This window comes from Megascapheus bottae, chromosome 8, assembly GCF_031878675.1.
Source record: "Megascapheus bottae isolate mThoBot1 chromosome 8, mThoBot2.hap1, whole genome shotgun sequence".
Taxonomy (NCBI): Eukaryota; Metazoa; Chordata; class Mammalia; order Rodentia; family Geomyidae; genus Megascapheus; species Megascapheus bottae.
This window is the reverse complement of record NC_143516.1, coordinates 44,169,527-44,193,602: the sequence shown is the minus strand read 5'-3', so window position 1 is coordinate 44,193,602 and position 24,076 is coordinate 44,169,527. Positions and strand designations below refer to the sequence as shown.

Below are 24,076 nucleotides of genomic sequence, written 5' to 3'. Positions count from 1 at the left end.
CATAGTTCCTACAACTTTTGGTTCCACAATATTCTAAATTGGATATCCTGACCCTGTTGTGTAACCCTTAACAACTTCCAAAAGCCTGGGCTGAAGCCTTTTCCATTGAAGACAGGACGTATTTCATAGAATTGTTGACATACTTTATGAAATAATTACTTATAGCACATGTAATTCATGCTTAAAACTCTCAAAAATGAAAGGGATGCTGGCAGCTCACATCTGTAATCATAGCTACTTAGAAAGCTGAGATCTGAGGATCACAGTTTGAAACCAGATGGGGTGGAAAAATCCCTGTGAGACTTTTACCTTCAGTCAACCACTCAAAACCATAAGTGGCACTGTGGCTCAAGTGCTAGCCTTAGGCACAAAGTGAGTTAGGGACAGCATGCAGGACCTGAATTCAACCCCCACACCAATCAAAAAATAAATAAAGAAAAAAGGAAAGAAAAGAATTTGCAACAATGTAAATACCATATGCAGTGTGTCTTCTGTATGTCACCATACATTATGAAAAAGAGCTGTTAATCATTTGCTAACATGAGAAAATATTGATTGGTAATTTGGATATAAAAAAGTTTTGAATCTTGACATATTTAGGCAATTAACTCCAGAAACCACTTCATTGAATTCTATAACATGTCTTCTTTCTCCTTCCTTCCTTCCTTCCTTCCTTCCTTCCTTCCTTCCTTCCTTCCTTCCTTCCTTCCTTCCTTCCTTTCTCTTTCTTCTTTCCTTATCTCTCCTCTTCCTTCCTTCCTTTCGTTAGCCAGTTTTGTCTGTATTTAATATAAGCAAATGGCATAGCTAGAGTAATTTATAATACAGAGTTTCTGATTCCAGTGTGGAAAATTTGTTGGGATTATTGAGATATGAGGCTGAATAAGGCAAGAGCAGACACAGAGAAGTGTCTGAGAACACAGTACAGTTTCTAGTAAGGAACTTTATATAGAATGATGTTGAGTAAGACAACTCTATGATTTGAGAAATGGATACTTAGTATATAGGAGGAGATAAGGGAGTGAGGATAAAGAAAAATAAAATATTAACCTATAAATTCTGGTCTAGGAAGTGGAACAAAAGACATACATAGAGGAGGAGGCAGTGAAAATTAAATTTTCGCATTAAATTTGAAGTATCAAAAATATTTATAGGTTTTTATAACTTCAAAAAATAGGAATTTTGAATGAGCAACCAATAATATCATTGGTGGTTTGCTCAGTCCCTTGTTGGCCAATTTAAAGTTCCTAACCCAATAAGACTAATAGAATTGTAGTATGAGAATGCTGAGTTATGTTCATGTGTTAGCAGTCACTAAATATGCAGACATAAAAAGAGAAGATAAAATGTAAATTCTTTTCATTAGCAATTGAAAAACAACGACTGTTTTAGGAATTGTAACACATAACTACTTCAACTTTAATTAGGTTTTATAATATAATCATTTTTAAAAAATGCCTAACTCAGTACCTTAAATAATGACACTTTCCTTATAACATACACCCACACATACACACACACATTCTAAATACAACTGTGTGGTTTTGGTATTGTTTTAATGAAAATATAAAGTCAATAGTGAAGAATGAATTTTATTTTATTCACTATATGTATGTAAGAAGAATAAAATGAAATAAAATAATTCAATAAATATGTTAATGTAGAAATAGTCCTAGAAGATACTAATTTTGAAGAATATAACAATTTTTGTATTGCACGGAATAGAACAAAATAATATTAATTTTATTTTGGGGTATGGGATCATTTAAATCTAAAATGATTATATGTTGCACATTTTAAGTACAAAGTTTCAAATATTGTGTGCTGTAATTACAATTGAAAATACAATTAGTAATTACAAGTTAAACCTAATTATTTGGATATAGTAGATTATATATCTTTCCCTAGTAGTTTTTCCACAAAATTGGTTTTGTTTGAACTTGGTTTGTTTCCTCCTGTTTTCTTTTTATTTAAAGTCCTAGTTCCTGGGCTCTGATTACATGATCATATTCATCAGACTAATTGGTTATCTAAGTTTTTCATTTGTGGTATGCCACAGGAAAAGACAAGAATGAAATGTCTAATCAACAATGCTCACATAATGCATATAGCTGCAGATAGTGAAATACATAAATATATTTAAAAAAAATATATAGGGCAGGTTTTATTACACATTTTAGTGGTCAGTTATATTTGCCTTTGCTGAAAAAGAAATCTATTAAGTGAAAATAATTCTCATGAGGATGGCCAGATACTTGCCAGCTTAACTAAATTTAAAATTTTCAAATTTGTTCATAGTGAACCTGGCATGTTGGCAGGTACCCACCTGAAGCCTTTCCTTTTTCTTTTCTCTATCCTTCTCTATGCAGCACATAGGAAAGAAAATGATTCCTTTGAAGTACTTGCTTATGGTGACTTCTCCTTCCATGAGAAAACAAAGCTCTCCTGCCTTGGTTTCTATGCCACCATTCTCTTTTCTAGCCATAAATTCCCATTTACAGGCTCTTGCACTCTTCTCTCTTAACTTGTTCTTTAAGTGCTTATTTTTTCTAAGAGTTTATTCCAAGTCATCGTGTTTTCTTTTTTGCATATTTTACTCTCAGTTTTCTCTCCTCTGTGAATGTGTTATAGACAGAAATTGATGTATAGCTGGGAACGGTGGCTCAGGCCTGTAATCCTAGCTACTCAGGAGGCTGAGATCTGAGGATCAAGGTTCAAAGCTATCTTGGGCACAAAAGAACCTTAAACTCTTATCTCGAATTAACCCCTAGAAAATGGGAAGTGGGAAGTGGGGCTTGGCTCAAAGGTAGAGCGGTAGCCTTGAGCTGAAGAGCTCAAGATAGTGCCCATGGCCCACCAAAAGAGAGAGGAGAGAGAGAGAGAGAGAGAGAGAGAGAGAGAGAGAGAGAGAGAGAGAGAGAGAGAGAGAGAGAGAGAGAGAGAGAGAGAGAGAGACACTGGTTTCCAGATTTCTCATACTCAAAGATCTAGGTACTTATTGGTCACTAGTAATTAGATGTCCAATAGAAACAGAACAAAACACAACTTGGTATGTTTCTTCCAAAATTTACTTTCTTGCATTACCCTATTCATCAGAAGTTCTCAGTCTAATCCCTAGTGACAATTGAAGATCTTTATCTCTTCAGCATCCCTAATTTATAATTGACTAATAATAATTCTCATTGTTATCTCAAATTTCTTAAAAATTTCTCCTTGCCTGCAACCCTATCACTTGTCTCAGTCTTCTTGCCATTCACTGCCTAAATTATGTCTTGTCTTTCCTATAGAAGTTCTTCTATCTGACACAGACAAAATTAACATTTTTGAAATGGAAGTCTAATGATGTTATTTTTGGCATTAAACTTTTCAGCTGCTACCCAGTTCTTGGAAGCAGCAGGATGAGCCTAACCTACATCTGTGTCAATCACATGCCATCCTCTGGTTTTATGATCCTGTTATTTCTTCTTAGCTCCTTCAACATAAATTTCCTTGAATACTTGTGATTTTCCCTTACCCATCATACTCTGCAGTCTCAGTCTTTGGGCTGTGAACAGGCTATTCTCTTTGCCTGATGTGTGTGCTCCATTTAGAGACCTACTCATTACCTTCAAAATGCACCTCAAAATCACCTTGTGAACATAACCTTCTGTGAGCTGATAACTTTGTTTTTAATGGATATGATGCAGCATTAATCTAGTTGTTAACTTTACCAGCAGTTTTGTAGCAGTCCTGATTTTCATGTTACTCATGTAACCCATTTTGCAGTGCTGATGCTTTTCAGGACATGAGAGCACTAAATGTGGTAAAATTCATTTATCTATTTACTTACTTATTTTTTTTACCCCAACTATTATTTAAGTAGCTGTCATGTAACAACTGCGCATTTGACCATTTGACGACAGAGATAAAATAGTGAGCCAAATGAAAAAAAATATCCTTATGGTCTTTACCTCCTAATAAACAGAAAGCCTGCAGAATGGGAGATTTTTTTTCCCAGTCTTGGGCTTGGGTTCAGGGTCTGAGCTTTGTCCTTGGGTTTTCTCAAGGCTAGAGCTCTACCACTTGAGCCACAGCACTACTTCTGGCATTTTTTTCTATGTTACGCTGTAACCGCGAAATTGAACCTGGGTCTTCGTGCATGCAAGCACTCTACCAGTAGGCCAAACTCCCGTCCCTGGAAAATTTTTACCAGCTAAATATGAGACAGAGTCCTAACATCCAATATATGCTTCTCTGCCGCCCCTAAATATAAACTCTCAGAAACAATTACCCAAGTAGTAAATGGGCAAGTGACTTAAGAGAGATTTCTCAGAAGTAAATTCACGCATTACACAAAAAAGAAATGTGTAATGTTACTAGTACCAAGAAAATGCAGATCAAAACAACATTAGGATTCCACTTCATGACAGAGAATGGCCAACTTAAACAATAATAAATCTGTCCAAAAGGATACTGTTGATGGGAACATAAGCTTATTCAACCACTAGGGAAAGCAATAAGGAGGTTCCTCTAAAAAGTAAACATAAAGCTACGCTATGACCCAGCAATTTGACTCCTGGGAATTTATCTAATAGAACACAAATAAGGTCACACTAAAGCTACCAACACAACCATGTTTATTATAGCATTATTTACCATATCCAAGATATGGAATCAGCCAAATGCCTCTCAATTAATGAATGGTCAAGAAAATATATGCACACTGGAATTCTACCCAATCACCTGAAGGAATGATATTGTGCAATTCATAAGGAAATAGAAAGACTTGGAAAAAATTATATTAAGTGAAGTAATCCAGACCCAGAGAAATGTAGGTTGTATGGTTTCCATCATTTTTGCTGGCTAGAAGGTACCTGCAAACCTGTGAGTAAACACATTAGGTGGTAAATAATGGGTTACAAATGAATTAACTGAAGTGTAATTGACTCTATAGAGAACACAAATAGAGAAACTCTTAAAAGACAAATTCAAAGCCCAGCAAAACAAGTGCTAGAAAATGGGTACTTGAAAGAGGGAAGATTATGGTCAGGGGAGAAAGATAGAAAGATGAAGATGGGGAAGATGGAAAAAGCAAGCAGGAATTGACTGTACATACCACAGAATTGAGACATAATCATAATGGAAGGGATGGATCAAAGGGAAGGGAAGATGTAGAAGTGATGAGACAGAAGAAGAGGCATTATATGCACAAATTGCTTTGTTTAAAGTCAAAGCCTCCAGACATAATATAAAATTAAGAATAGTAATGGAAAGTGTGGTTTAAGAAGGGTGGGTGAGAATGCTGAAAGGGATCACATTGATCAAGACTCATCTTAAACATTAACTGTTTTGGTGAATTATAGCCTCTTTGTACAACTACTTAAAAATAATAAACATATATTTAAAAACAAAAATTGATGCTAATAAAGAAAATCCAAAGCTGCAACTTAGCTCAAATAGTGCAATGCTATGTAACAAACTTAGGGATTGCTATATAAATATACTCCCCAAAGAAATCTTAACAAATACACATATTTATATATTAAAAATATTTGATAGTAATTTAAATTTGTCAATATATGAACAGGGGCATCATTTATAAAAAACAATTTAAGAATTCAAACTGAATTTGGAATTGTTTTATAGTGGTTGAACATTGACAAAATGATTACTGTGAGTATTTATGTGTATATGTGACAGTATTCAGGACCTGACTTTGGTCCCTTAACATTTTGCTTAGTGCTAGTGGAGCTCTACCACGTGGGACAGTTTTACTTCCAATTTTTTGTGTGGTTAATTGGTGAGAACAATCTCATGGCCTTCCTGCCTGGGCTGGTTTCAAACAGAGATCCTCAGAACTTGCCTCCTGATTAGTTAGAATTCCAGGCATAAGCCACCGTTGCCAAGCAAAATTATAACTTTCAAAAAATATTTATTTCATTTGCTTGAAGTTCTGAACACTACCAATTCTCTTCAATGTTTTTGTTCTTACAGTGTTTAAAACAGTTTTGCATATCCTGGGTTATGATGTTCAGGATAGATGCCTAGGAGTGGTATGGCGGGATCATAGGGAAAGTCAATTTTCACTTCTTTATGAAACCTCCACACTGCTTTCTAGAATGGCTGAACTTGCTCACAATCCCACCAGCAGTGCAGTAGGCTTTCTTTTTCTCCACAACCCCGCCAACATCTGTCATTGTCTGAGTTCAAATTCTTGGCCATTCTAATTGGGATAAGGTGGTATCTTAGGGTTGTTTTTATTTGCATTTCCTTTATGACCATGGACACCTGCTCAACTATGTTCATCTCTGCACTATTCACAATAGCCAGGCGATGGAAACAATCCAGATGCCCTACTGAAGATGAATGGATACAAAAAATGTGGTATATAGATACAATGGAATTCTTCATAGCCAACAGACAAGATAAAATAATGGCATTCACAGGGAAGTGGATGAATCTAGAGCGAATCATGTTCTGTGAGACAAGTCAAGACCAAAGGAACAAAAGGCGCATGGTATCCTTAATATGTGGCTATTAGATCCAAACAGTACAAGAGCAAGGACCCAATATTTGTGTACCCAATGTTATTGACATTGTATTAGAAATATAAACACAACCACATAGACATAAAAATTTATGACTCTATAGACATAATGTTTTTTACATAGATTAATATGTATCTATGACATACAAACCCTCAGCCGAATTTTAATTATATTCTAAAATCGAAGTGCCAGTGATTGTCTATAGAGATTCCCTTCTTGAATACTTGTTTGTTAAAAATGTCATTTGAAATATGATGTAAAAATCAATGTGAATAAATTTTTTAATTTAAAAAGGTTTTGCAGTAACTTCAACATGACATAGCTTTCAGAAAAAATAATCAAATTTAAACTTTAAAAATTTTAAAGAATCTTGTGTTGATCTAATGCTTTATATCTATTTCATAAAAATTGCAAATACTTTTTAATTTAACTTTTGATGATTTTCAAAAACTATTCATTGTGCAGGTAACAATTTTTATTTGTTGATTAGCTTTAATTTTTTATTTCCATTTTTACAATTAACTTTTTATATGATTGAACTAATTGGCGTGGCATTAAAGACAGCAAATTAAATCAGCCCTTGAAATCTTAACACAACTTCTTAATTACCCTATTAATTGCACAATAAAAAAATGACAAGCTATAATTCCCTTTCCTAAAGTATGTCTGAAGGTCAGAGAGCTACTTTAACTGGCATACCTAGAGACCAAATATTACAAAAGACGATGAGGCCAATGGATTGGATCATTATTTTAAAGAATAGTTTTTTAAAAACCTATTCTTTTTCATAATTGAGCTGTATTCCTCTGACATATGCATCTATTGTAGTTGGGATTATACAATCTTTAGTATGGCTTGGTAGAGTTGGTGTCTTGAAAAATCAGCTCCACCTAACTTGAGTTTGGCTGGCCTTGTACCTCAAATCTTCCTGATTTCCATCTCTTGAGTATCTGAATTTACTGATATGGGCTACCAGACTTGATACAAAATTTATTCACCAAAAATGTAAAGGCTATGATATATTCTGAAAAAAACACAACATTGAGATTTGTGTTATTTATGTGTTGAAAGAAGACAAATATAAGGAGCTTGGAAACATTGTCCAAACCTTTGCTCTTATGTTATTGACATAAAGACTTTCAACCACTAGCAAAAATCAAAGAATAGTCACACAGGGTATAGGTAGATACAAAGAGTAGTTTTCTTTGCCCTTAAATAATGGTTTTTAATCTCTCCATCTCCCTCCTTTGTCTTCCCTCTCTACATCTTCCTCTCCTCTCCCTGTCCTATCTTTCTATCTTCCCTCTTTTCCAATCTTTCTATGGAAATCAGGCAGAACAGATTTCACTTACACTGTGACCTGCTATGATAGTTTACACATTTGTTATGCACTTTCCTCAGAAATGTTTAAAATCTTGCAAATGCCTTGGCATTTGAAAAAATAGTGTGGGCTCCAAAAGTTCCTTGACAATCTTGAATATCCCTTTACAATATGTAGACTTGACTGCTTGAGTGGAAGGGGAGAAAATGAATTTTTTTCTTTCATTTTTTTATTGTAGTTAATAGAAAGAGTACATTATATTCACCATATAGAAGGTACATTACTTCACATACATTGATGCCCTTTCTCATATGGAAAATGAAAGTTTTAAAATTCAGTGTATAGTCTACAAAATTTAGAAAAATCAGGATGACTTGTGGATGAGAGTGATAGGCAAGAGATGAGCATCAATTTAGTATCACATGTCAGACTTTATTTTGTTTAAGGCTAAATACTATTCCATCATACTTATCGCATTGTCTATTGGTCCATACAGTGTGTGTGTGTGTGTGTGTGTGTGTGTGTGTGTGTGTGTGTGTGTGTGTGTGTATGTGGTGAGTCCTGGAGTTTGATCTTCACACCTAAGACTCTTAAGTAGCTAGTATGTGTGAGCCACTGGCTCTTAGCTACTAGGCTTGCATTTGAGCTGGTAGATTTTTTTTTGTTTCCATTACAAAAGACTTTTTAAAAAATATTCCGAGGTGTTAATACACCTTCTCATGTAAAACTCTTGATTTTTTTTCATATTGCATAGTTTGTTTTGTCTTCTGGTGATCATATCCTTTAATATATTTATGAAAAAATAGTATAGTTTATCTACTACTCTTTTCTTTGCTTGTATCTATGGCAGTGATACTCAAGAAATGATTACAAATCAGTATCAAGAGGATTTCCTCTTGTGATTTCTTTCAATTGTTTTGTAGGCTCTAGATTCAACATTAAAGTATTTGGTGATTGATTGATTGATTTTGTCAGTCCTGGGGCTTGAACTCGATACCTGGGCATTGTCATCAGACACTTTTGCTCAAAGCTAGCACTCTGTCATTTGAGCCACAGTACCATTTCTGGCCTTTTCTGTGTATGTGGTACCAAGGAATTAAACCCAGGGCTTTGTGCATGGTTGGTGAGCATTCTACCACAATGCTATGCTCCTGGCTCCTGTTTTAATTTAGTTTTCTGTTTTGTAAAAGGGAGGACACCAACTCCATACATTTGTATGTGGAAATTAATTTTGAAAATGTTGTCCTACCTTGACTTAGTAATCTTGGCACTCTTATGGAGAATTATCTGACCATATATGCTAGAGTTTATTTTTGAATTTTCTGTTCTATTCCATTGGTTTGTCTGTCTTTATGCCAGTACAATTATCAAAGCTTTGTAGTCAGTTTGCAAATCAGGATCTGTGTATATTCCAATTTTGTCCTTTGTTTTCAAGAGTGTCGTGGCTACTCAGAATCACTTGAGTATGAAATTCCATATGAATTTCAAAATAGATTTCTCAACTGTTGCAAAAAAATATGTCCAAAATTGGGGCAGAAATTGTTCTTAATATGTCTGTTAAAGTGATAAGCTATATAAAATATGAAGTAGTGATTAAGTTCTCTAGTTATTGATCTCATTAACTGAGCATATCTGGTTCTATTCTCAGATTCTAAGCAGAAATGTATTTTCTCATATTCTTCAAAAATCTAGACAGTTCCATGTCATTTTGCTTGGTTAATGAAACTTGAGTGAAAATACCAAATCTTTTGGAAGACACTCTAAAATTGAATGCTCCATTTGTCACACTTCCTTCCCCATGCCATGATGGTAATGGTAATGTTGGTGATAATAAGGATAATGAGGACAAGTTCCAAAATGGAGGTTTGGGAATTATGATGGGTAGAGCCACCTTACCCCACTTCAAAAAGAACTGAGCTCAGCCAGGCACAGTGGCTCATGCCTATAATCCTAGCTACTCAGGAGGCTGAGAAGAAGGTTCAAAGCCATACTGGGCACAAATGGACCTGAGACTCCTATCTCCAGATAACCTCTAGAAAATGAGAAGTGAGGCTTGGCTCAAGGGTAGGGCAGTAGCCTTGAGCTGAAGAACTCAGGGACAGCGCAAGTTCAAGCCCCATGAACAACAACTAACGAACTAACTAAATAAATAAATGAGCTAAGCTCTGACAAGCTGAGAACTTTTCTTTATAGAATCTAACTCACAGCTTTACATTTTTATTTTAATGTGTAGAGGGGTTGTAGTTATATTCACCAGATAGAAGGTGTATTACTTCTCATACATTGACATCCCTTCTCATGTTTTTGTCCCCATTTTCCTTCTCCCACTCCCTCCCCTCCTCTTTTATACCCCCTTCCCTTTTCTATTTCAAATGAACAAATATGTATATATAAAATACCAGGTAACAAAGTCAGATACTGTAACAAAATGAGATTAATCAAAGGGCAACAAAAGAAAAGAGAAAAAGTATAATACATTAAGAACAACAATCACTCATAATTAAACTCTTGTTTCCATGTCCTGGAGGTCCATTGGTTTGGCCTCATGCTATATGGCCTTATGTCTCTAGGGTTCCAACTATTGTAATCCTATGCTAGGAGTGTCCTAGGTTTGTCCTAATGGTTTCACAAGTTTTTTTTCTACCTCCTTCTTTCCTTTCTTCCTTCTTTTCTTTTTATACAAGCTACAAAAAGAATCTTCATAAATGTGTGTGTCGTGCTTGCCCTAGCACAGTAGTAATTTCTGTATTTTTCAAATTCAGTGTATGTGCTGCCAAAACTGAGCCCTATATTAAAGCACTATTACCTATTTATTTACTGTTAATGCCTATTCATTTGGTTGAACAAATGAGAAAATATGTTCAATTTTAAGCCCAAGAACTCATAATTTGACATCTATATTCTTTAATTGGAGTTTAAAGGAAAAATTTTATATTAGTGACTTAATTATAATGCTGTATATGTCATTTGGACATTTTAAGGCTTTCATGTAAATCCAGTTAATTCTTACCTCCTTTCCTTCTGATTGAGTAAGCATCATTATATGGGGCCAAAAAGGAAGATTAATTGGTAAAGGAAATACTTGTGAAATTACTCTGGTGGTGATCACTTGTGTGTGTGTGTGTGTGTGTGTGTATGTACAACTACTTTCTTTTAGTTTTACCAGAGAGAATTAGAAAAAAAATCTAAAGACAATAAGACTAACATGTTTAACTGGTTCATTTTCCAATTGAATCCTTTCTGTTAAAATTCTGCAGCTACCTTTCAGGATTTTCAAATATCACTGAAGAAAGCATAACTAGGAAAGTAGAGGAAAGGGTTGGAATTAGGAGTGATGGAAGTAAATGATGAAGAAGTGATGTTGATAAAGACACATTTTACTTATAGTCCCTTTGTTCAATACTTAAAAATAATTTAAAAAATTATTTGCCAATAGAATCTTTACATACCTTGTCAGAGAAAAATTAGAATTCTAAGATTGTTATAACTTTTAAATTGAGTTGGGTGATAAATAGATTTTTGGAAGGTAATTGTACTAATAATATTAAAGTACAAATGACAAGGGAAAAGACATAAATGCATGAGAGTATCAGTATAGATCATAATGAAACTAGACATTAAAAAATTGCTATTTAAAAGATATTCTTCAGGGCCAGGAACTTGGCCTAGTGGTTAAAGTGCTTGCCTAGCATGCACGAAGACCTGGGTTCGATTCCTTGGTACCACATATATAGAAAAAGCTGGAAGTGGTGCTGAGGCTCAAGTGGCAGAGCTCTAGCCTTGAGAAAGTCCAAGGACAGTGCTCAGGCCCTGAGCTCAAGCCCAGGACTGGCAAAAAAATAAAAAATAAAAAAAAATAAAAGATATTCTTCAGACATTTAGCATGCTTTCTTTTTCCTATTTATGAAAATTTTTGTCATGCTCTTACATAAACAAATGTGAAATATGAGGCTTCATGACATTTCCCAAGAGACACTGTTATCATATGACACACTCAGAAATTGGACCCAATATATCATATATGTATATATATATGTCACAAAGTATTACTCATAAATATATACATTTAAACATACATATACATATACATACATTCAGAAACAATGAAAAGTGAGAGCATTTAGTACTAAAAGGGACTCAAGGTCTAAACTTCCCTTCCATTGAATGTTTTCTGCAAAACAGAGCTCTGATATAGATAAGTGACTCTAGAGAGTGGAATGTTAAAGCATTCAAAAAGCAGTAGAATGAAGTAATAACTGTTGTGATTTTTTTCCAAATCTTGCCCTGCATGCAATTTTGATCATCCGAAATCTTCTCTAATGCCATAAGAAAGTGCACGTTAGGTCAAGTTTTATTTTTTGAGACATAAGAAACAGCCAGACAAAGAAAAGTAGGAGATACACAGAGAAGAGTAAACGGTACATAGCATCTTTCGTTTTAGAGGAAAAAGTTTATATCAGAAACAGGCCATTGTCACTATAAAAAGGGTATATCATGCGCCTCCTGGAATACAGTATTTTTCCCCTTAGGATGGATAGTTTCTGCTATATTGCAAAAGGACAGGCAATTTAAAGTTCAATTATGGAAAACATATCTATATGGCTGGACTGCACATCTTAGGAACTAGTAGATAAAGCACCCCGTGCTTTAATGGTAAGCAGCATCATTAGTTTCAAGTATTCCTAGCTTAGATCAATTTTATCCATTTTGACTGGGCCCAGATAGCCAGATAGCTCTGTGTGTGTGTGTGTGTGTGTGTGTGTGTGTGTGTGTGTGTGTTGTGTATGTATTGAGGTTTAAACTCGGTGTCTCTCTCAGTTGGCTGTATTTCTTGGTGCTGGTGCTCTACCACTTGAGTAACACCTTCCTTCAGCCTTTTTCTAATTAACTGGAAATAAAAATTTCATGAATTTGTCTTCTCAGGCTAGCTTTGGATGATGATTCTCAGCTCTCATTCTCTTGAATAGCCCCCATTATTCTGGAAACTATTCCATGTATTATAGGATGTCTATCAGCGTTTCTAGTCTCTAGCCAGTAGCTGTCAGTCTCTGCTCCCTGCTCTAGTTATACCAATCAAATAAACCTCCAAATGAGATTTTTTGATAATTGCTAAATGATCCCTGAAAATATTATCACCCTTGGTGGAGAACTGTGGGATATATCTCAAATAGCTATTGATTCAAGAGTTATGTTGCAGACTTGCAATAAAGTTAAGCTACAACTTTAGGTATGCTCCGGCTTGAAAATCTTTCTGTAGCATAGACAAGAATACAGTAGGAATTGGAAAACACATTGTCACATAAGCGTTGGTTAGGCACATACTAAGTGCTTGACGTTATTCCAGGTTCTATAGACACAAATTAAATGGCACATTTAAGATTCAAATTGGACCAAAGATTAGATAAACTATTTTATTTTATTAATCTTACTCTTTTTTCTTTCTTCTGTTGGATCTCAGAAGCAACAGATTTGTGAATCCTCTTCACTTATGACTAGGTAGAAATATTTTCATTTACATACTATTCCCCTGTGAGAAATGGATGTAAACATTCCTTGTGAAACTATTTTTTAGGTTTTTTTCTTTTAAAAGAAATGATACAAAATAACATGCACATGCCATTATTGTTCTTGACAAAAATGAAGGTTGTATACATTATAAAATTTGTGAGCTGGGCATATGGATTATGCCCATAAATATTTGCTAGAAGAAGTTGAAGGTCATTTGAGATGAGCTAAGTAAAACGTGAGTGTCATGCTCCATTTCAGTCAATAAGGGGTAGGTAGTTGTGTACCTGTTAGCCCTGCTGCATGAGAAGCTTAAACAGAAGGACTGTAATACAGGCCTTCCCAGGCAGAATTTTGAGACCATTTAAAGCACAAGTAAAACTAAAATGTACTGTCAAATGGTAGAGTCTACCTAGCAAGTGAAATCCCTGATTTCAACTCTTAGTACCCATCACATGAAAAAGTAAAAATTCGTATTCCATGGTATAAACATAGCTTGTCCATTATTTGCTAGCATGACATTTTAAAATATCACTTTGTTACATAATTGTAGGAGATGGAAAAATAATTACTTTTAAGAAGCATTGTTCTACTACTTTTTCAATTTTCATCTATAAAGGAAATTCAGGATTTTTACTAAAAATCAACCACTGATACAATTATAGCTCCAGAAATGGTTAAATATTTCATTTCTATCATTTTCTTTAATTCCTGTAGGAAAAAGAGAGGAATTAGAGACAGCATAGTCAAAGTTGAGTTCTGACCACATCACACAAGACTTGGTATCTATGTCTGCCCCAGTATCAAGTCTCTGCTTTAATATCTCTTCCATTTTGCCTCTGGATTGTAGAGATTTGACTTATACCTATAAAATATTATGTGATCATTTTCTTCATAGGTAATAAACACTAGTCATTACACCACTGAAGAATCTACTAGCTGATAACCAGTCTAGCTCTTCTAAATAATGTCAGTCTGTATAGAATTACAATCTATCCTTAGAGTCTCCCTACTATCATTTCTGATGACATTCTCCATAATGGGCTTGGAGGCTTAAGACTTACATAGAGCAGGACAGTGAATTTATAGAATGTTCCAGGCATGAGCAATGTTATCGTGCTTCAAAGCAAGGCTAGGGAAATCTGAGCAGAAATCAACCAAGAACAGAGAAAATCTAGAGTATATGCCCCAGGTATAGCTGATAGCTGATAGCATGTAGCTAAGGAAAGGAGGGACAAGAGGTGTATTGTGTAAAGGATGAGTGTACAGAACTGTGGAATCACTATGATTTCTAGTTATTGTTTTTTCCCCCAAGAATATCTCATACAATCTCAGCTGAGTAAATGCCCCTGTACTAGCTCTTTGGACCAGCCTGACAAATTAATGTTCAATTCAGGTACATCAGTTAACCTCCCAAAGCAGATAACTGTGTGCAGACCACCCTGAAAAGTGAAGATAGAAAAATGCTAATAATCCTCAAGAGAGGAAACAGACTAGAAAGCTATATATATGTGTGTGTGTCTGTCAATCTAAGTGATCAGGCATATAACTACTCCTTGTTTGGACCCAGGAACAAGGGAAAGCACACAATCCATTTGGTTTCCTTTAGTACCAGAGACAGTTCTCCCATAGGCTGTGAGAAAGCACAATGAAGGGATTCAAAGGGCAAAAGCAAAATTCATCCATTCCCTTTTCAACAGAGCCCAAAATGTCCCAAATACTCAGCTAACAAATGGTTGGTTTCAGTTCATAATTTCCTGTGCATGGGCACAGCTGACAATTGGAGGGGTTATATCAGCAAAAAAACCCCAAAAAAACAAAAAACAACCCCAAACCTCAAGGTATGTTGACAGTAAGCAATTAAGGGTGGCCCAAAGAGACTCCAGCCTGCTGCTCATAAGTGCCTGTCTCCCCGCCCCCCTTTTTTTCTCCATTAGAAATAAGCACTTCAAAGTGGTTGAAGCATCAGGGCCGGAGTCAGCATTGACATTTTTCCACATTTGATTTCAGAGCTTTCCCTTTGGCTCACTTTCACTTACTTTTTTTCTTTTTTTAATCTCCCCCTCCCTTTTATTTGTCAGTTAACTGACTTGAAAACATCTGGTTTGAAATGGAGCTCCCAAATGAGTTTTTTCTTTCCTTGCACAGATTCCCTTCCCCACATCCTAGTAACAACCATAGCATATGCATTCACCAAAAGACCTATTATTGGAGTATTGTTTTGCAGATCAGCACACAAAGAAGAAAGAGAACTTCAGTTGGAATGAAATCCTTTTATATATACTTTTTTGGCAACAAATAGCCTCCTTTTAAATTCAGAGATGAAATGGCATTGAGGCCTTAAATTGCTGTCATCTGAAATGTTTTACTCTCATCTCCACTTCTCTAGATTATGATCAATTTTCCCACAGAATGAATTATTCAAATTGAGCCCAGTCTTCTGAATCCTTAGAAAAAACAAAGCTTTAGCACTTTAGGTCTGTTCTCCTCACTTATCCCTTGGCACATTCTGTCGCATACTGGCAGACATCCTTTTTTAATTTTCTTCAACATATAATTTTTTTCTCCAAATGGACTACAAGCATCCCAATATTAACGTTCATGTCATGCCATTCGTTCACTCAACAAACCTGTCTAAACCTCCACTACATGCTAAACACATTCTAATCACTTGTGAGAAAACCAAGAATTCATCAGACAACCCCCTGCTCCGTGGAGTTTATAGTCTAGTAGAGATACATTTTTTAATTAAATCAATGTTATAAATATATAAAATATAGAATATGTTAAAAATGACAAACAACAGAAAGCAGTGTACCAATGTGCACAGAATCTGGAGCATAAAAAATTAACTGGGTAATTAGTAAAAAAAATAGTCAATGTGGATGAGAGAGCAGGTTATGTAGATAAATAATAAAATATTCCAGACAAAAGAACTAGAAATCAGAGGGAGCCTGAACTGGCTTGGAAGACAGAGACAGAGCTCTGATTTAGGTATAGATAAAGTAGCTAATTCCACTAACATTCTGGTATATATGTGATAATGTACAGTTGGAACAGGAGTCTAGAAATCCAGTAAGGCTTTAGCTAAAATATTTATTTGAAAATAACATAGAAAGAAGCAGCACTGAGGCTCAAAGTAGTAGAGTGCTGGCCTTGAGCTGAAGAGCTTAGGGACAGTGCCCAGGCCTCGATTTCAAGCCCCAAGACCAAAAAAAAAAAAAAGACAGTAGAGGTAAACAGTGTATTGTTTCAAATGCTTGTTTGTACATGATACATTTGCATAAAACTTTAAAAGGAAAGAATGAAAAACAAAAAAAGAAAAGAACATAGAAGTCATGAAACTGGGTATCGTCACCAGAGGAGTCTAAACAAAGTCTGGGAAATTACCCACAAATATGGGAAAAATCAAGGATGTGAGGTATCCTGGAAGCATGGAGTAATGGAGTAAGTGAAATTAAGGGTGAAATTGATCATGGTACTCAAAGGTGATCAGAACCTGAAAGGTCATCAGAAATCAGGACAAGGGCCATTTCAGATGAAGGCAAGATTGGTCCAATGCCTCTCAAAGGAAAACTCAATGCATAACAGAGCCTGTGTCATAACTGGTAACCAAATAGTCTTAGTCCTTAATTATTCTATGTGGAAATTATAGATTTGGGTTCTGCCACCAATCTGTAATTCTAGAGAAGGTTGGAAGGATCACAGTTTGAGGCCAGCCTGAGTAAAAAGTTGCTGAGATGACCACCTCTTCTCTGTTAATAAGCTGGGCCTGCTACTTATGGGCCTGCATGTTCATGAGAATGTAGATAGGACAATGTTGATCTGAAGTTGCCCCATGTAAAATTACAAGATTTGTCTGAAAAATAAAGCAAACTTGGGCTGGAGGTATGGTTTAAATAGTAGAATTCCTATATAGGAAGTATAAGGTTGTTGAATTGAACCTTGAACACTACCAAAAAGAACAACCCATGAAAACTTTTTTGTTATTATTTTTAAAAAATTTTATTGTAATGTATAGAGGGGTTACAGTTACATTCTCCAGATAGTAGGTGCCTTACTTCTCACACATTGATTGTTACTATCTTTAAGTAGTGATACAAAGGGGTTTCAATTCAACCTGCCACTTTCTGAGTACGATGCACCTCCATCAATGTCACCCTTTAAAACATCTGAACTTTGTACAATTCACCTATGATCATTTTAGGAAGAGTTTTGATACATGGATTCATGCCTTATTCTAGAAAAAGTCTGTACAACCCATTGTAATATATACAGAGTTTGCTTTTTTGTTAAAGCTAGACTCGTGTTGCTCTAACAGACAAGTTCCACCAAGTGCTAGTGTACCTAAACTGCACTTTATTTTTTTTTTTAACACCTCCCAGGTCCTCTCTTTTTTCTTTTACTTTTTGGTTGTTTGTGGGGTTTGAACTCTGGGCCTGGGCACTGTCCCTGTGCTCACTTTATCACTTGAACCACAATGCATTTCCAAATGAACACTTTTTATTTCTAATGAAATAAAAACAGAGAATTAATACAGAAACATGATAGATTAATCATCTATTAATCTTGAATGAAAGAAGACATCAAATACCCCCGGGTTTTTTTTCTCATTTAAGGCCAAAAAGGACTAAAGACGATCACCTCCTCAGTAATACATTGTACTACTATCTCAATGCCTTAGTTCACCACTGAGAACTCTAATCTTTTTTTTCCAGTCCTGGGGCTTGAACTCAGGACCTGAGCACTGTCCTTGGGCCTTTTCAAGGCTAGGACTCTACCACTTGAGCCAGAGCACCACTTCCAGCTTTTATTTTCATGTATGTGGCATGGTCTTTGTGCCTGCTAGGCAAGCATTCTACCACTAGGCCAGAATCCCAGCCCTGATAACTCCAATCTTAGAGACACACCAGTGATCATTCTACAGAGAAATGTGTTGATATCGTTCGTAGTTCCTTTAGTGGATATGAATGGGCAGGGGAAGTATACCTCATTCACAGAACACCTCATTTTCCTAATCATCAAAGATGAGGCTCAACCTATCACATTCAGGCCTTAAGGTGAGTGAGTCTGTGCCTTGTTAAAGTTGATCAGAGTGTGATCAAGTGGGCTTGCAGGATTTCACAGTTGAGTTATAAACTAGTGAGTTTCTACTAGCTACTGAACCTGTAACAAGTCAACTCCGGAGCTGAAAAAATGGCTGAGTCTTCTACATGAAGTATAATTCTGGAACATTTATTCTTGTTAGAAAGGAAGGGATGAAGCAGACACACATAAAAGAACAAAAGTGAAAGATGTAAAAGTTCTTTTCTACTCATTTCTAAAGAAAGAATGAATTTACACAACAGATTTTTGTGAAACCTCCTAATTTTATTCTAGTAAGTGTTACTTTTTTGTTTAAGCAATGGAAATTTGTTTTGAAAATAACTGCAGCTATGTAGTTCTTAGAAAGTACCATATATCATGATGCTTTTCTTCAGTGGATTTTATCTACCAGTGATAATCTAACCTCTTCTCCTGTCAGGCAGAGCTGTTATTTCAATCTCTACCTCTAGGTATCAAGCTGACTTCTACACTTTCCAAAAAGGGTGCATTTTACATATTTTATCTTTCTCAAATCCACTTTTCTACTTCACAAACTAAATGGTCATCTACCCAGGCACTCTCCACACCTCCCCTTGTACTTTATGTAAAATAACTCATTGTAGAAAAATTATTTTTAATATGGTTTATATTTCTATATTAATTTCTGCCTCTGAGTTCAAAACACATATTACTTAGCTTTGCCAAAGTGTTTTTTACATGGTTCTCAATTTTGAAAGACTTTTGTGTTCATGAGAAGCAAATTTAGAGCAAATAAAGCTTTTAGCTATGTTCTATTCTTATCTGTTCAGTGGTCTGCCTCTATTGGAAGCAATATTTTTTGATAACTAACTGTGTAAAAGAAAGTCATCTATATGAAGTTAAAGGATTCATGAGGTCTTTTTTTTTGCTTTCAGCATATGTAAATATTGAAAAAATACCATATTAACATTTTTGTGCTAGTTCCTATTGGCTTGTAAATGACTCCATAGTTGCCTCTCTGCCTCCCAAGATATTATTCTATGATTTCCAAAATAGTAACCTTAAAACATAATTAAAGAAAAGCATATATGCATATATGTTATACCTGATAATATTACAATATCCTTACTTATAGGCATAAGATTATCACATATTGCACATATACACATATCTACATAAGCATATAATATAATAGATTATATAGTGTAAAATTAGGTAAAAAAAACTTACTAACAAATCAACCATTTGTGAAAAAACATATGTGCCCTATGTTTTCATGTATTCATGACTTCCAACTACTCAATAACATGAGATGTATGCTCTGTAAATTCATTAATCAAATGCTTGTGTTTGATGGTGATTAATTTTCCTGGAGCAAAAAAAAATGGTGACATGAAATCTGAGCCCTTAAACAGACACATGCTAAAGCATATAGTGGTTCTGGTAATTATTCTTAGTTATGAGTGCAACCATATGAAGCTTCTTAGGCTAATTTGTCATTGTCATGTTCAAATCCTATGTGATGTATGAAGTGGCAGGGGAAAGCTAGTAACAGCAGCATCCTGGGACAGAGCCAAAATAAGAGCTGTGAAAGATTGTTGCTTCACAGTTGCACTGACCTGGACACAAGTGAGGATTAAAGGACAGCAGGCTATCTAATCAGCCACTATCTGGAGAGCTGAAGTTGGGTTATCACACACAGAGAGGGCAGCAAGAATGACAGAAGGACAGGTGTACATCTGGGCTGGTTGTCAGGAAACAAAGGAACGTCAACATAGTAATCAGAACTGAACAAAGCGTATGTCAATCCCACTGGGGGTGGGTCAGGATCAGTGCCAGGGTAATGATGAAGGAAGTCAGAGGCAATATGAAGCATGCTGGGGAGGAAGAGGAATTAAAAGGAAAACCTCCTACTTTATCCAGTATGTCCCTAGAGTGTGCACGCTATCCTCTTCTTACTATTTAGTACTTGCATCTATCCTTGTTGCTCTTCATAAGTACAGTATAATAAAAAAGATAGTGGATTGGACATGTAAGCAATCATCGACTCAAAATCTTGCCAAGTAGAACTCACAAACCAATGTACTCTCATCCTGTTCAGAGAGTTTTCTGAAGCATACTGTGATATATTTCTGAGTGTTTTTTTTTTAATTTATGTTGGGTTTTCTGAAGTCATTCTGGAAGGAATTTTCTTAGTCTAAACTGTTCAGATAACTTTCATGTTCTTCACTCACCACTCTCTAAGGCCACATGGCTAAGCATTCAGACTTGCTTCTTCCCCCTGACCAAATAACCTGATGCTTCTGTGGTCTGTGGCAGAACCTTTGTGGGAAATCAGTTTTCATCATTGTGAAGTTCTGTGGGTCATCTGTATCGTTAAGTAATGGAGGCAATATAGAGGAAAATCAAAATGAGCCATAAGAAAAATAACTTCTTGCTTCAACCTGGCATTTATTTTCAGCTATGTGACTTTTTTTTTATTGTTCAGTGTAGTTTCAATTGCATCTGCACATACAATCCAAAGGGTCCTGAAAACACAATTCCTGTTTTATTAAACCATCTAACTTTTACGTGGTGTATTACAACACACATCAGTGAGAGTATTTATATAAGTCGGACAACAAAACATTAGATGATATGATGGGTATAACATTACACCAGACTAGAACAATGTCACTTACCATGACTGAGGTGACCCAGGTGAGGACAACACATGAGCCAGTCATTACAGTTCTAGTTCTTCCATAATTGAGGTATAAAACTATTTTATTGGCAATAAGCAGAGGAGCCAGATGTCAGTGGCACTCTCCTGTAATTCTAACAGTTTGGCAGGCTGAGATCTGAGAATCATAGTTTATAACAAACTTGGATAATCAAATGCAAGACTCTTATCTCCAACTAACCAGCAAAAGCCAGATGTAGAGGTGGGGCTCAAGTGGTAATGTGATAGCTTAAAATGAAATAACCAAATAAGATCAGAAGGCTGCAAGTTCAAGCTCAGTACCAGCAAAAGAATCAATTAACTAATTATTTAAAATAAATAAAAATAAAGGCAAAGGAAATTAATTTTAAACCAAAATATTAATTTTGAATAAAGAATTGACTTTAAGACACTTTGAACTTAGAACCGAAAGCTTTGGAAGTCATAGGGATTTGCTCAGTGTAGTCAAAGCACAGTTTACTTTTAAAATGTGGCACAATTGCTTTTCTCACATTACTGTCAGAAGAGTCAGAGAAGGCACATTTTGGCTGACTTTAGGAGAAGTAGTCTGATAGTTCCTAACTTGTTTCATAATTTACTGCTAAATTCCCAGTAAACTCCATGTAGTATCTGTCTTTAATAGTGTCTCTGTCCAGAAATACCCCTCTCGGTGATATGCAACTTACATTTTCTTTTTTCTTTAATATAATTCTTTCATTGCATCACTGAAATGCCACAAAGTAGTATCAGGATCCTGGATGGTGTCTCTGAAGCTGGTTTAACTGTAAAAAAAAAGAAAAAACAAACAAACTAAAAAACATTTAGGTCTTATTCATCAGCCTGTTGAATGGTTTCTTTCACAGAAAGATAGATTCTATCCCAGAATTTTCTGGAATCCTTCTTTTCAACAGTTGTTTCTTGCTGAATCAAAGCAGCTGAATTTCAGACAAGGTCAAGATCATTTATTTCAATCACTGACTCATCTTTCTGGGCTGGAGATACTGACCAAGCAACATCTGTCCACATGTGAACCCTTCAGATATTTCAGAGATCCATTCTCCTGAATATGGAAGCTGATGGGGAAGTGAGCAGACCCAGACCTCTTCTTTTAACTGAAGCACAGAGTAACAGCCTCGATCAGTTTCTGTGCATCACTACAGGGAGTGAGGAAGTCCACTTCCTTTGTCTCCCCTCCATTTGTCAACCTGAAGCCTCTTCCTTTTCTTTCCAAGGAGACTGAGTTCTACATTGACGTGGTTGAAATATCTTCCGAGGGCTCCCCAGGGGTCTTTTTCCATCATTGTATATCATTTCAGAAAGATGTCAACGTATCCTGGAATGTCCAGAGTCCGATGGCACATCCATGCAGCTTATCTTGCATACCACATCTACTCTTGGCTCACACTGGATAGGGAGTACTGTGTCCCTTCAAATATGCCAACCCCTGAAGCTTTTCTCACTGCAAACATAGAGAATTTCAAGCCATTATCACAATGTACTCTTGCTTTGGAATTTTTTGTACATGGAGTTAAATGTCAAGCCTCCATAATTTAATGACCACTCACTGTGGCTTAATTTAGCTTGTCTCAGGGTGTTCAGTCCTGAACCAAATCTTTTTGTTCATTTCTTCCTTCTTCACTCCTAACTTCTTGTCCCATAAATGTACAGAGCATTAGCTTCAACGTAAGCTATGGAGACTGTACAATAAATGCAAGCCTAGATAACAGGGTATTGCAATGACCTAATGAGAAATCATGGTGGCCAGGTTTATTTTGTCAGTCCTTTACTAGGTATATTTTGAGGGTAGGACTAAATAAAATGGTAGAGATGGTATGTGCCAGCAGTAGAGCAATCTTACATGACACTGGTGTGTTTTGACCTGAGTAACTAGAAAGCTTAAAATTAACCTAATTCTAGGTAGAGGCAAATGATGGGGCAGCAACTTTGGAGGGGACCAGGTTGAAAAACCAGGTGAGATATACCATCTGGAGTATCTACTAGACATCACACAGAGGTGTAGCAAAATTCTTTGAGTCCCAAAGAATACCAAAAGTCAAGGACCTCCAAGACTGTTCTCATTTATAACATGAACTACAACTTCAAGATTCATCAAGATCATCCACTCTGGTGCCTCAAATTTACTGGAAATGGTCCCTTCAATGATATTATAATTTACAACAGTGGAAGAAATTGAGTTAATCATGGCTTATCACAGATATGCATATAGCTGAGCCCAAGAGAGTCTTGATTTTCCAATCCCACTGAATTTGTGAACAGTGTTCACCTCTTCAGATAATGATATGAAACAATATGTATATATAATAAATCCATGCATACTATTAGCTAGAGTCCTATCTCCTATCTCTGTACTAAAAATAACTACCATACCCCTTATAAGAAGATGGCTGATAAAAAGTAGAGAAAAGAGTTGTATTTTTAAAATTAATACCAAGTTGTCATTTCTAACAAAACCATTTCTTGTTATTATCATCTCCCTTCTTTATTTTTTGCAAATGACATACAAAAGATCCATGCAAGTATGCTTGCACTTTTGACTTTGATTTAAATTACTTTTGTATTTCAGGTAAAAATACTCTAATTAAAAACCACTGATGGAAATACCATTATTATTATTATTATTATTATTATTATTATTATTGGTATTGATGAATTGCTAATCTGTGAATATTTTTAGATTTTATTAAAATTGATTTTTACATCACATTTCAAATGTCATGTTTAACAAACAAGTATTCAAGAAGGGAATCACTATATACAAATCACTGGCACATAGAATTTAGAACATAATTAAAATTAGGCTGAGGTTTGTATGTCACAGTATTATGTCTATAGAGTTATGGCCCATCATAGATTTTTGTGTCCATGTAGTTATGTTTATATCTCCAAGACCCTGTCCATAACCTTGGGTACCCAAATATTGAGTCCTCGTTGTTGTAC

At 35.5% G+C, this 24,076-nt stretch overlaps 1 protein-coding gene and 1 pseudogene across 3 annotated transcripts in view; one reads left to right on the top strand and one right to left on the bottom strand.

Moving 5' to 3' along the window:
• Grik2 (glutamate ionotropic receptor kainate type subunit 2) overlaps positions 1-24,076 on the top strand; it is a 533,349-nt gene that overhangs the window by 211,257 nt on the left and 298,016 nt on the right. The window lies entirely within an intron of this gene.
• On the bottom strand, positions 21,947-22,479 carry LOC150059878 (large ribosomal subunit protein uL6 pseudogene; annotated as a pseudogene).